General features: G+C 38.5%; 1 long non-coding RNA gene across 2 annotated transcripts; it reads left to right on the plus strand.

Moving 5' to 3' along the window:
* Window positions 1-712: 712 nt before the first annotated feature.
* LOC111091580 lies at window positions 713-8,995 on the plus strand. Of its 2 annotated transcripts, XR_005375841.1 has the most exons (4): window positions 715-835; window positions 3,413-3,505; window positions 6,825-6,922; window positions 8,802-8,995. It is a non-coding gene; the product is annotated as an uncharacterized LOC111091580 (long non-coding RNA). The 2 variants fall into 2 exon arrangements; XR_005375842.1 differs by lacking the exon at window positions 6,825-6,922 and having other exon boundaries at window positions 713-779.
* Window positions 8,996-9,655: the final 660 nt, after the last annotated feature.

The following is a 9,655-nucleotide window of genomic DNA, read 5'->3' on the forward strand; positions in this document are numbered from 1 at the left end:
TTGTAAATTTCCTTTATTTCCTTTATTTTGTAAATTATTTGTAAATTGAGGGGTCAAAATGTACTCCTCAAGAACTTGGAAAGCCTCAGGGGTAATCTAGAGGTCAACTGGGAGGTAAACAAAAGGGAAAGTTACATGGCAGAGAACCAAAACAATTTTCCCTGTGTTTTACGTTAGACTTCCATGGACTGTTTTGTTTGAATGAGTGTCCATTCTTATTCCCCATCAGAAAGGTTTGAAAATGACTGAACTAGAGGCATCTAGGTGGCTCAGAGGTTGAGCTTCTGCCTTTGGCTCAGGTCGTGATCCTAGGGTCCTGGGACCGAGTCCCGCATCGGGCTTCCTGCATGGAGCCTGCTTCTCCCTCTGCCTATGCCTCTGCCTCTCTCTGTGTGTCTCTCATGAATAAATAAATAAAATCTTTAAAAAAATAAAAAGCGTGAACTAGTCCATTTCAGTGGACAGATAAGAAAACAGAAGCCCACGTTAAGAAAGTGAAATAACCCCAAGTTGCAGAGGTGGCTAATGTACAATCTCTGTATTAGAGGAAAAAATAAAGAATCCCCAAGAGGAGGAAAATTGCCTGGAAAAAATATAAGTAGTCTTCTAATCACAAAGAGAAATAGTTCCTTTCCCTCTCCTCCTTCCTCCTCATTGGTAGTTCCCATTTCCTCCTGCTGCCTTTATTCCCACAGTATTTGTTACATTAGCAAGCAATGGCCTTCACAGATGGAATGTGAATGTTTCACGGTCTGGCTTTGGACAGGAGAGCTGTTCTGGTAACTACGTTTCCCAGGCAATGTTCATTCTGTCATTTCCCAGACGGAGACGGCAGGTATTTTTTAATGCCAGAACTTTCCTCAAATAACTAATTGACTGTCACTGTTTTTTTGTTTCTGGGGTTAATTTGAAAATATTTAAGCATTACCTTAATCCATACAGATACAATCCATCTGTGCCAAGGAATCCCAATAAGCAGAAAATTACTAACTCTGGGAAATGACAAAGGGTTGTGGAAGGGGAGGTGGGGGGGGGTGACTGCGTGACGGGCACTGAGGGGGGCACTGGACGGGATGAGCACTGGGTGTTATACTATATGTTGGCAAATCGAACTTCAGTAAAAACAAATAGAAAACAAAAAGCAAAGAAAATGAATTAGAGGCATAATATATTGTTATCCTTCTTTGCAAACACCAGAGGGCACTAAATACCGAAAAAGAAGCCAGGAATGTTACAAACTACAGAAATAGATTTTTCTCACTAGAGGGAGCAAAAGAAAAGTTAGAATAACAACTGTACAGACTCTTGAAAAAATCTATGTAGAATATATATATGCTGCTTCAAGATAGGAGAATAAGTATTTATCTTATTTAGAGAAACAGTACTACCAGGGGAATTATAATAAAAACCACCCAGAAAAGATAATCTCTTCCTCAGGAATCTTAAAGTGATAGAAAATCTGTATCTGTATCATATACACCATCGCTATCTCTCCCTGTCTCTGTTTGTCTCCTTCTCCTCCCATTCCCTCCTTCCATACTTAGGCCTCTATTTCTAGCTCCATCTCCGGCTCTTTCACTATCGGTATGACTATCAATATATGTGTGTATGTGACATAAAACAAGCAGTGAAAACTATAACTTCTCAATAGAAAAGTGAGTAAAACATAAAAACAGAATTCACAGAAGTAATATGGCAAAAGAGATATAAGGAAAATTTTCACCTATAAAAAATCAGTGCAATATAAAACAAAAAAATGATAGTGCTACAAGCTAGTAAGTATATAATATAATAGGCACTTTCATATACCATTGGCAGGAGTATGAGATTGGTTAAAAATATTCCAGAAAGCAATGTGGAGATCATACGTGTCGATGGATAGGTAGATCCATAGGTAGATCTTTTTAACTTGAAAATTTTCACTTCTTTAAGTCTTCCTTAAGAAAATAATAAGAGATATGTAAAATATGAATGTACAGAGGCATTTGCCAGAGCAATATAATAATAACAAAGTGGAAGTGAACTTGATGTCTTACAGTAAAGAAAATGTTATAATAAAGTATTATTATAGCCATATGATACTATGCTTTCACTAAATTATAAGGTCTTCAGAAATTAATATTATTTGATAACATAATACAATGTTAAGTTAAAAAACAGAAAACATAATTATTTACCCAGTATGTTTCCAATATATTTTTAAATATTCCTTTATTAATGGTGGTTAGATTTACGGTGTAGGCTTACAGGTACTCCTTATTTTCTTTGTAAACTTTTCACACTTTCTAAATGTTCTAGACTGTGTAATGTACCAGTCTTATGATTAGGGAAAAGAATGCTTTTAACTAGTATTTTGAAAAGAAAACAAAATTTCCAAAAAGATGCAAGAATAGTAAAAGATTTTATTAGGATAGATTTAAAGAGCTGAAAATGCTCAGGTTAAAATATGTATTTCCATCTACCTACCTATCTATCCATCCATTATCCATCCGTCCGTCCATCCATCCACTTATCAAAACACACGCATATGGGTGGTATGTGAGTACTTATTTTGCAATGTGCTTGCTAGCATTAAGTAATATAATTTGTTTTTGTTTTATATTACTTTGGTTATTGTTGAAGCTGAATATATATCTTATGATATTTTGGGCCTTTAGTAATTCCATTACTGCAGTGAATTTTCTACTGTTTAATGTAGAGGCCATATTCAAAGTTCACCTCTATACCAATAATTTCTATGTCAGAATTTTTTTCTTCATTCAAGAAACCAATTCAGGATCATACAATGCATTTACTTGTTTTATTTATTTATTCTCTTTTAATCTGGAACAGTTCTTCAGGCTCTCTTTGTCTCTGGTGACATTGACTTTTTATGATGACCACAAGCCAGTTATTTTGTAAAACATTTCCCAACAATTTATGGGGGTTTTCTTATAATGCAGTACCGGCTATATATTTTTGTCTGGGACAACCATGAAGTAATTTTTTTTCCTCTACGAATCACATCACATGCCATTCGTGGTGATCAATAACTAATTTCTGGAAAGATGCTTTGAGATAATGTACATATCCTGTATCTCATCAAAATTTACACTATAGTTCTATTACCCTTTGATGATTCATGCCTGAATCAATTATTACTAAGCTAATCACAAGATGGTTGATTTTCTAATATCATCATTCCTCTACTCCTATTAATAGTTTTCATTTTTCTATTATAAAAAATTGTCCTTTCTATTTATACATATTAGCAGTGCAGTCACATGGATTTTTTTTAATCGATGGGTTATAATCCTTTACTACTGTTTCTAATTTTAATATACCTATGGTGCCAGATTTGACCATTGGAAGCCCCTTCAGGAGAGTCCTTTGTCCTATTGACATGTTCTCAGTTTTTTTTTTTTTTTTCCAGCACTTCCTTACTTTGTGCACCACAAAATGTTCCAAACTCATCTTGTACTTTTCCTGTCTTTCAACCATGGAAAATTCCAATCCAACGCTACAGGTACTTTGTAGCCTTCTTCTCTCCCATATTTGTATCTCATTTCTCTAAAAGTGAAAACTCTACTTCCTAACATCATCACTGTCTTTACTCATTGACTAAAGATTGCAATACACAGAAAGTAGTTTAAGATTTGCTCTACAAATACTACTGTGATATCTACCAAGTAAAGTGAAAGCTTAAGTCACAGTTCTTTTTGTGGTTAGAATAAAGATATAGCTCAAAGGTTATTTGAAGTTTAAAAATATTTTTTAAGCTACTTGGTTAGTCTTTTATCCTCTTTGTTGTGGATATGTTATTTGAAACCTTATTTTTTAACAAAGATAATTACATTTAGTTAGGGTTAGCTTACCTGAAAAAGTTAAATGGAAGGTTCTTATGGGCTTATTAATGCATTTCCATTCAATGCCAAATTAGAAATATTTTCATTTATTTCATTTTTACAATGTTTATTTTTGAGGATAAAAAGTATCCTTAACCCAAAGTATAAAATAAATATCACTGGGTCCATTCTGTTACAAGTAAATAATTGAATAAGTAAACAGGGAACAAGAGATGAATCTTCCATGTCGATGAATCCCAAATAATTTATGTAGTTATTTTGTCTTCAAAGAGGTAGAACATAACTCTTTACTCTCCAAATGTGAGCTGCCCATTTCTCTCTGTTTCTCCCTCCTTTCCTCCTTCTCTTCTTTCTCCTCTCCTTTTTTATCCTTATCCCTCTATTTCTATCTCCATTTCTTTCAACAGTTTTAGTACCCTCCTTTTTCTCTCTCTTGCATGCACTGACTCTCTTTGGGCAAGTATGTGTGATTTGACCAGGATCCCAAAATAAAACGGATGTGAAACTTTCACTGACTCTTGAAAATCTCAACCGAAGGACCGGAAAGTAGGCAGAAGAATCGGTGAAGAGATGTCCTTAGAGAGAGCTGTTTCTACACCGTGAGTCCTCACTCCACCCCACTCCAGGGAGTGGATAAACCTTTACCAGAAGCTTATCAAGGCAAGGTAATATTTATAGGACCACTCTTAAGACTTAAAACATGTTTCCACAATGAGAAAGCTTGAGGACGAGTAACGGATTTATGTCTGAGAATACCAATACAGTCTATGGCAGCAAAGCTCTAGAAGTACCTTTGCTATCCTCACTGGGATAGGCCTGAACTCTCAGACTTTGTTGAAGCAAAGAAATGAGAGTTTTCCACAAACCAGATTGTAACCCATATAGGAGCAAGAGCAGTATTGGGTTATCTCCAGTATCTCCAGCAAAGCTGTCTAGAAGCCTAGAGGAGTCCTATCTGCAAGGAGCTGGATATAGCCAATAGATTGCTGGGGGCTAAGGAAATAAACTATAAGTAACCACTTGGAATAATGAAGCATCCACTCAGGCCAAGGGACCTAATGGAGAGAGGTGCTCATTGATGGTGATTGCTAAGGATCCAATACCATTTGCAGGTGTCTAAGATCACAGAGCCATTCAGCCTAGGCAGGATGCCTCTGTACCTGACGTGGGCTGGCTGGATGTCTGTGTCCCCAAAATTCATATGCTGAAGCCTTAATCCCTCATGTGACTATATTTGGAGATGGGGTTCTTCGGGGGTAATTAGGAGATGAAGTATTTATTTTAAGGAATAATTGAGTTAAAATGAGGCTGATAAAATGGGCCCCAATCCAATATCATTAGTATCCTTAAAAGAAGAAGACATTTGAATACACAGAGAGACATATCATGAGGGGAGACCATGTGAAAATTCTGAGAAAAGATGATCATCTGCAAGTCTCAGGAGAAACTGAACTGAACTGAACTGAACGGGCACTACTGACACCTTGATCTTGGATTTCTAGCCTCAGAACTTTGAGAAAATAAATTTCTGTTAAACCACCAGGAATCAGTGGCATCTTGTTATGGCAGCTCTAGCAAATGAATACAATATCACCTATATATCTTTGACATGTCACACTTAATTTCCCTTCCTGTTCTCTGTTTCTGACCCAAAACTCATTCTTCAAACCTAATTCATTCTCCTTCTGTTATTGTTCTTGGCTTCTTTCCTTAGTTGCAATTGATATCTCTTCCTCTTATATTAGGCCTGCTTTTAGCCTCTATGGATACAAAATCAATCTAAATGGATGCCAGCACTTTTCCTGAGATCTCTTTCACAGGGCTAATAGACCACCAAATCACATCCTTTCTATTCTCGTTTGTTTTTTTTTTAAAAAGATTTTATTTATTTATTCATGAGAGACACAAAGAGAGCGAGAGGCAGAGACACAGGCAGAGGGAGAAGCAGGCCCCATGCTGGGAGCCTGACATGGGACTCAATCCCGGGGTCTCCAGGATCAGGCCCTGGGCTGAAGCCAGGCGCTAAACCGCTGAGCCACCCAGGGATCCCCTATCTTATCTATTCTCAACCCAAATCCTGTGGTTGAATTCAACCAAAGCCCGGAAACTAAAGCCTTGTAAACTTCTCATCAACGAATATCCAACCAAGACTTGAGGAAGTGAACTTTCTTCCCCTAGGGGGGCAGTGGAAACAGTAACAAGAGACACTAATAGAGGATAGTTAGGAGAAAGGCAGAGACAAGCACACCTGCCCCCTCCGTGCTAAGAGGAAACCACCTTCAAAGGGGTTTTACGCCACCCTGGAAAGAGTCCTCCATCCTTTCTCATGTGATGGATAGATGACAGAAACCTGACTGGGTGATAAGTGTGTGGAGGGTCAATCAGATTAAAACAGCCCTCCAACAAGCCCATAAAAACCTCTAGACTTAGAAATTCCGGTGGCAACCCTCTCAGGTGCCCTCCCTCTTCAGGAGCTTTGTCCTATGGCTCAGTACACTGCATTGCTGCCCACCACTCCTGGTCTGGTCCACCTCTTCATTCTTCGAAGCAGCCAAGAACCAAGAACAGAGGGCACTGAAAAAAAAAGAAAAGAATAAAGAAAAGAAAAGAAATCCTGTAACAACAGGAAACCTGGAGTCCAGGTTCAAAGTCGTTGATGGCTCTTCAGCACACTAGTTGGAACCAAGCAGAGAAGCTGTTTGTCTCTGACAGCCTCACACCTGCTCTCCTTCATTTCCTCTCCTTCCCTTCTCCTTTTCCCCTATGAAGTGAGGATGTTACCAGGAGCAGTGTGTGGCTAGGTGATATTTCTCTCCCTTACCAAGGGTTCTTTTTACATAAGTTGCTATATGGACTTCATGGTGCTTTTGCTTGGGCTATAGGAATAAAGGCAATAAACTTATTGTCTCTCTCTCTCTCTCTCTCTCTCTCTCTTATTTATTTATTTATTTATTTATTTATTTATTTATTTATTTTTAGAAAGAGGTGCCAAGGCAATGGAAGAGGTGGAAAGAGTAGAGGCAATGGGATGATGTTTGCCACCCACCAAATCCCTTGGGTCATATAAGAGCTTCTAGGTAAGAGAAGAGTTAGGACCTGAGCGTGACGGACCCATGTCATGAGGGACCTAGTGAGAGCCTAGGAACTGACACTGCTGCAATGGGACTCAGTCACTAGGAAGTTGAAGAGAGGATCGGTCCCCTCCCTTTCCTAAAAAATGCTCTGCTATGACCTCCAGGAACAGGAGGAGCTTTAGCTTGGCTGGGTGTGTGCATGACCACAAGCCTGCTGAGCTTCCTTCAGGTAGCTGTGAATGCTGGGGTCTGACAAGGGAGAGCTGAGTAACACCTGCCAGATTCCACACAGCAGTTTGCTTGCAGGGCTGAGCCGAGAGATGGAATTTTGAGCATGTTTTACAGATGCTCTTTAAAGATCCCTGGAAATGGGGAGGCGAGATACTGGGCTGGGCAAGGCCGTGGTGCGGGGGTACATTGGGAGTACTGACTAGGGCAATATTACAGTGGGAATTTACTTTTTTTTTTGGTCACATGTTTTCCATGCAGAGGGACTCCTAAATCCAGGATGAGCTCACCCTGCAATAATCAACTTAGTTACTTTCACAAAGACCCCATTTTCTTTTTTTTTTTTTTTTAAGACCCCATTTTCAAATAAGTTCACATTCAGGGGTAAAGAACATGGACATATTTTGGGGGGGGGCACTAGTCAGCCCACTACACTGCTCTAGCAAAGCAAGTGTTCCTTCCATTGAAAATTACCATATTTTCTGTTCATTTCAATCAGGTGGGAAAATTTTGTTCAGCTTTATTTTCTGTGTAGTTTGCATTATCAGAACTTCAGTGTTCTTCATTTTCTAGGGGTAAAATCATATTTACTTGAATTTCATTTTTTTTAAATACATAGTCTTTATTTCCCTTCCATCCCTATGGAGTAGGAAGCCCCCAAATGCCTGCCCGTTACACTGTGCTCCACTAATACCAAGAAAGGCAGACTTGGGAGATTCACGACACAGGCCATGATCGATGGAACTATTTCTCTTTATTCCTGGGCACCATCCAGGCTTCATTTTCCACTCTGCTTTGCAGCTTGGTAACTAAATTCTGTCCACAGGGACATGAGCAGAAGTACTTATTGTCTCTCCCAGCTGGCCCATCAAACCTCTCATGAAATCACATATTCTCTCCCCAAATTCCCTAACCCACTCCCAGCCTGGATATCTGCATTCAGGGCCAACTTGAAAGCCATGTGTTAAAGATGGTGAATCTTTTATCAGTCTAGGTTTGTGAACAATTAAGTAAGACAGAGCTACCAACAGTGATTAGGAACATTGGTTTGGAATTTAATGGAGTAAGAAATATACTTCTCTTCCATTCGGTGTTAAGTCAGAGAGATTTTGAAGGTTATCTGTCAGAAGAGTAAATACTCTCTTGATTAATACAAGCAACTAGGGTGATGAGTATTCTATTCAATTAAGTCTTTCCTAATAAGGGAATTTGAAATTCAGAAACAGAATTCCATGGAAAATGAGAGAATAAAATTTAAATATTTCCATGACCCACTAAGTTCTAATGAAATAGCCCCTACTTTTTCCTCCTAATCTTCCTCTTCTAACATCCACACTTTACTTGCTGGATTTCCTTCACTCTGGTCTCTTTCCTAGACTTGAACACGTCACAGGGCCTTTGTGTATGCTACTTTTTTTACCTGGATTACTCTTCCTCCAATTTTTTTTGTTAGGTTGGCTTCTTTTCATTATTCCGGCCTAGCTTAAGCATCATCTTCCTAAAGAAGGCTTCCTAGATGTGCCTGTATTAACTACAAGAAAAGCAACCTCTCTCATGCCCTCAACCCAATAATTCCAGATCACATTACTCTGTTGCTATTCCTATTAACCCTTTGAAATAATCATTTTAATTTGTTTATTTATCTCTCCTCCAGACACTAGAAGTTTCATTAGAGGAGGGACCTTTTTTGTCTTGGCTGCTGTTGTGTCCTCAAAGCCCAGAATAATGCCAATCAACAATGAAGATGCTCAGTGACGTTTGTTGAATGAGTAAACAAGGAGAGAAAAGAGAAAGAGGAAAAAAAGGAGAGAAAAATAATTGGTAGAACAGTCAAGAAGATCACTTGTTATGCACAATAAACTTTCATTAGTCATTCCTTCTTCCTTGTTCTTTGAAAGGACCTACTAAGTTTAGACTTTTCTATATCCTTAAAGAATAGTATTCTTTCAAATTACCTCTATTTTTCAGTGTGCCTCACATAGTAACTGGCATATTTCACAAAGAATAGAATATTTAATTACAATCAACAGTATCTGAAAATGTTTGAGACACAAGTTTTCACAGTTTGAGAACAATTTGCTGTCTTTGGTTGCAGCAACAGGAAGGGACTTAGCAAAAGACCACTGGGGCTCAGGATTCACTGTATCTCAGGAGGGCTGGGCTTACGAAAGAGACAGAAATCAAAGCAATTTCAAAGTTGATTAAAATGATCTTCTTGCCCAGGAACTGGAGGGACAATAACCATCTTATGGTAGGAATGGCCTAGGCAGGACACCCAGCCATCCTCGATATGCCATTGTCACCATGACATACCTAACATGGTGCCTCTGTGAGATTCCACCTGCCACCATAGCAAATGCGTTCAGATCTTCTTTTATTTTTGTATCATTTGCTTAAGTTTCAATGAATCAAATGAGAGCACCTGATTGCAAAGCCTAGGTCATGTGACTGTTCCTTAGCTGCTACTCCATCAGTTTCTATGTTAGAAGAGAGCAGAGTAACTGAAAT

This window comes from Canis lupus, chromosome 21, assembly GCF_011100685.1.
Source record: "Canis lupus familiaris isolate Mischka breed German Shepherd chromosome 21, alternate assembly UU_Cfam_GSD_1.0, whole genome shotgun sequence".
NCBI classification, from domain to species: domain Eukaryota; kingdom Metazoa; phylum Chordata; class Mammalia; order Carnivora; family Canidae; genus Canis; species Canis lupus.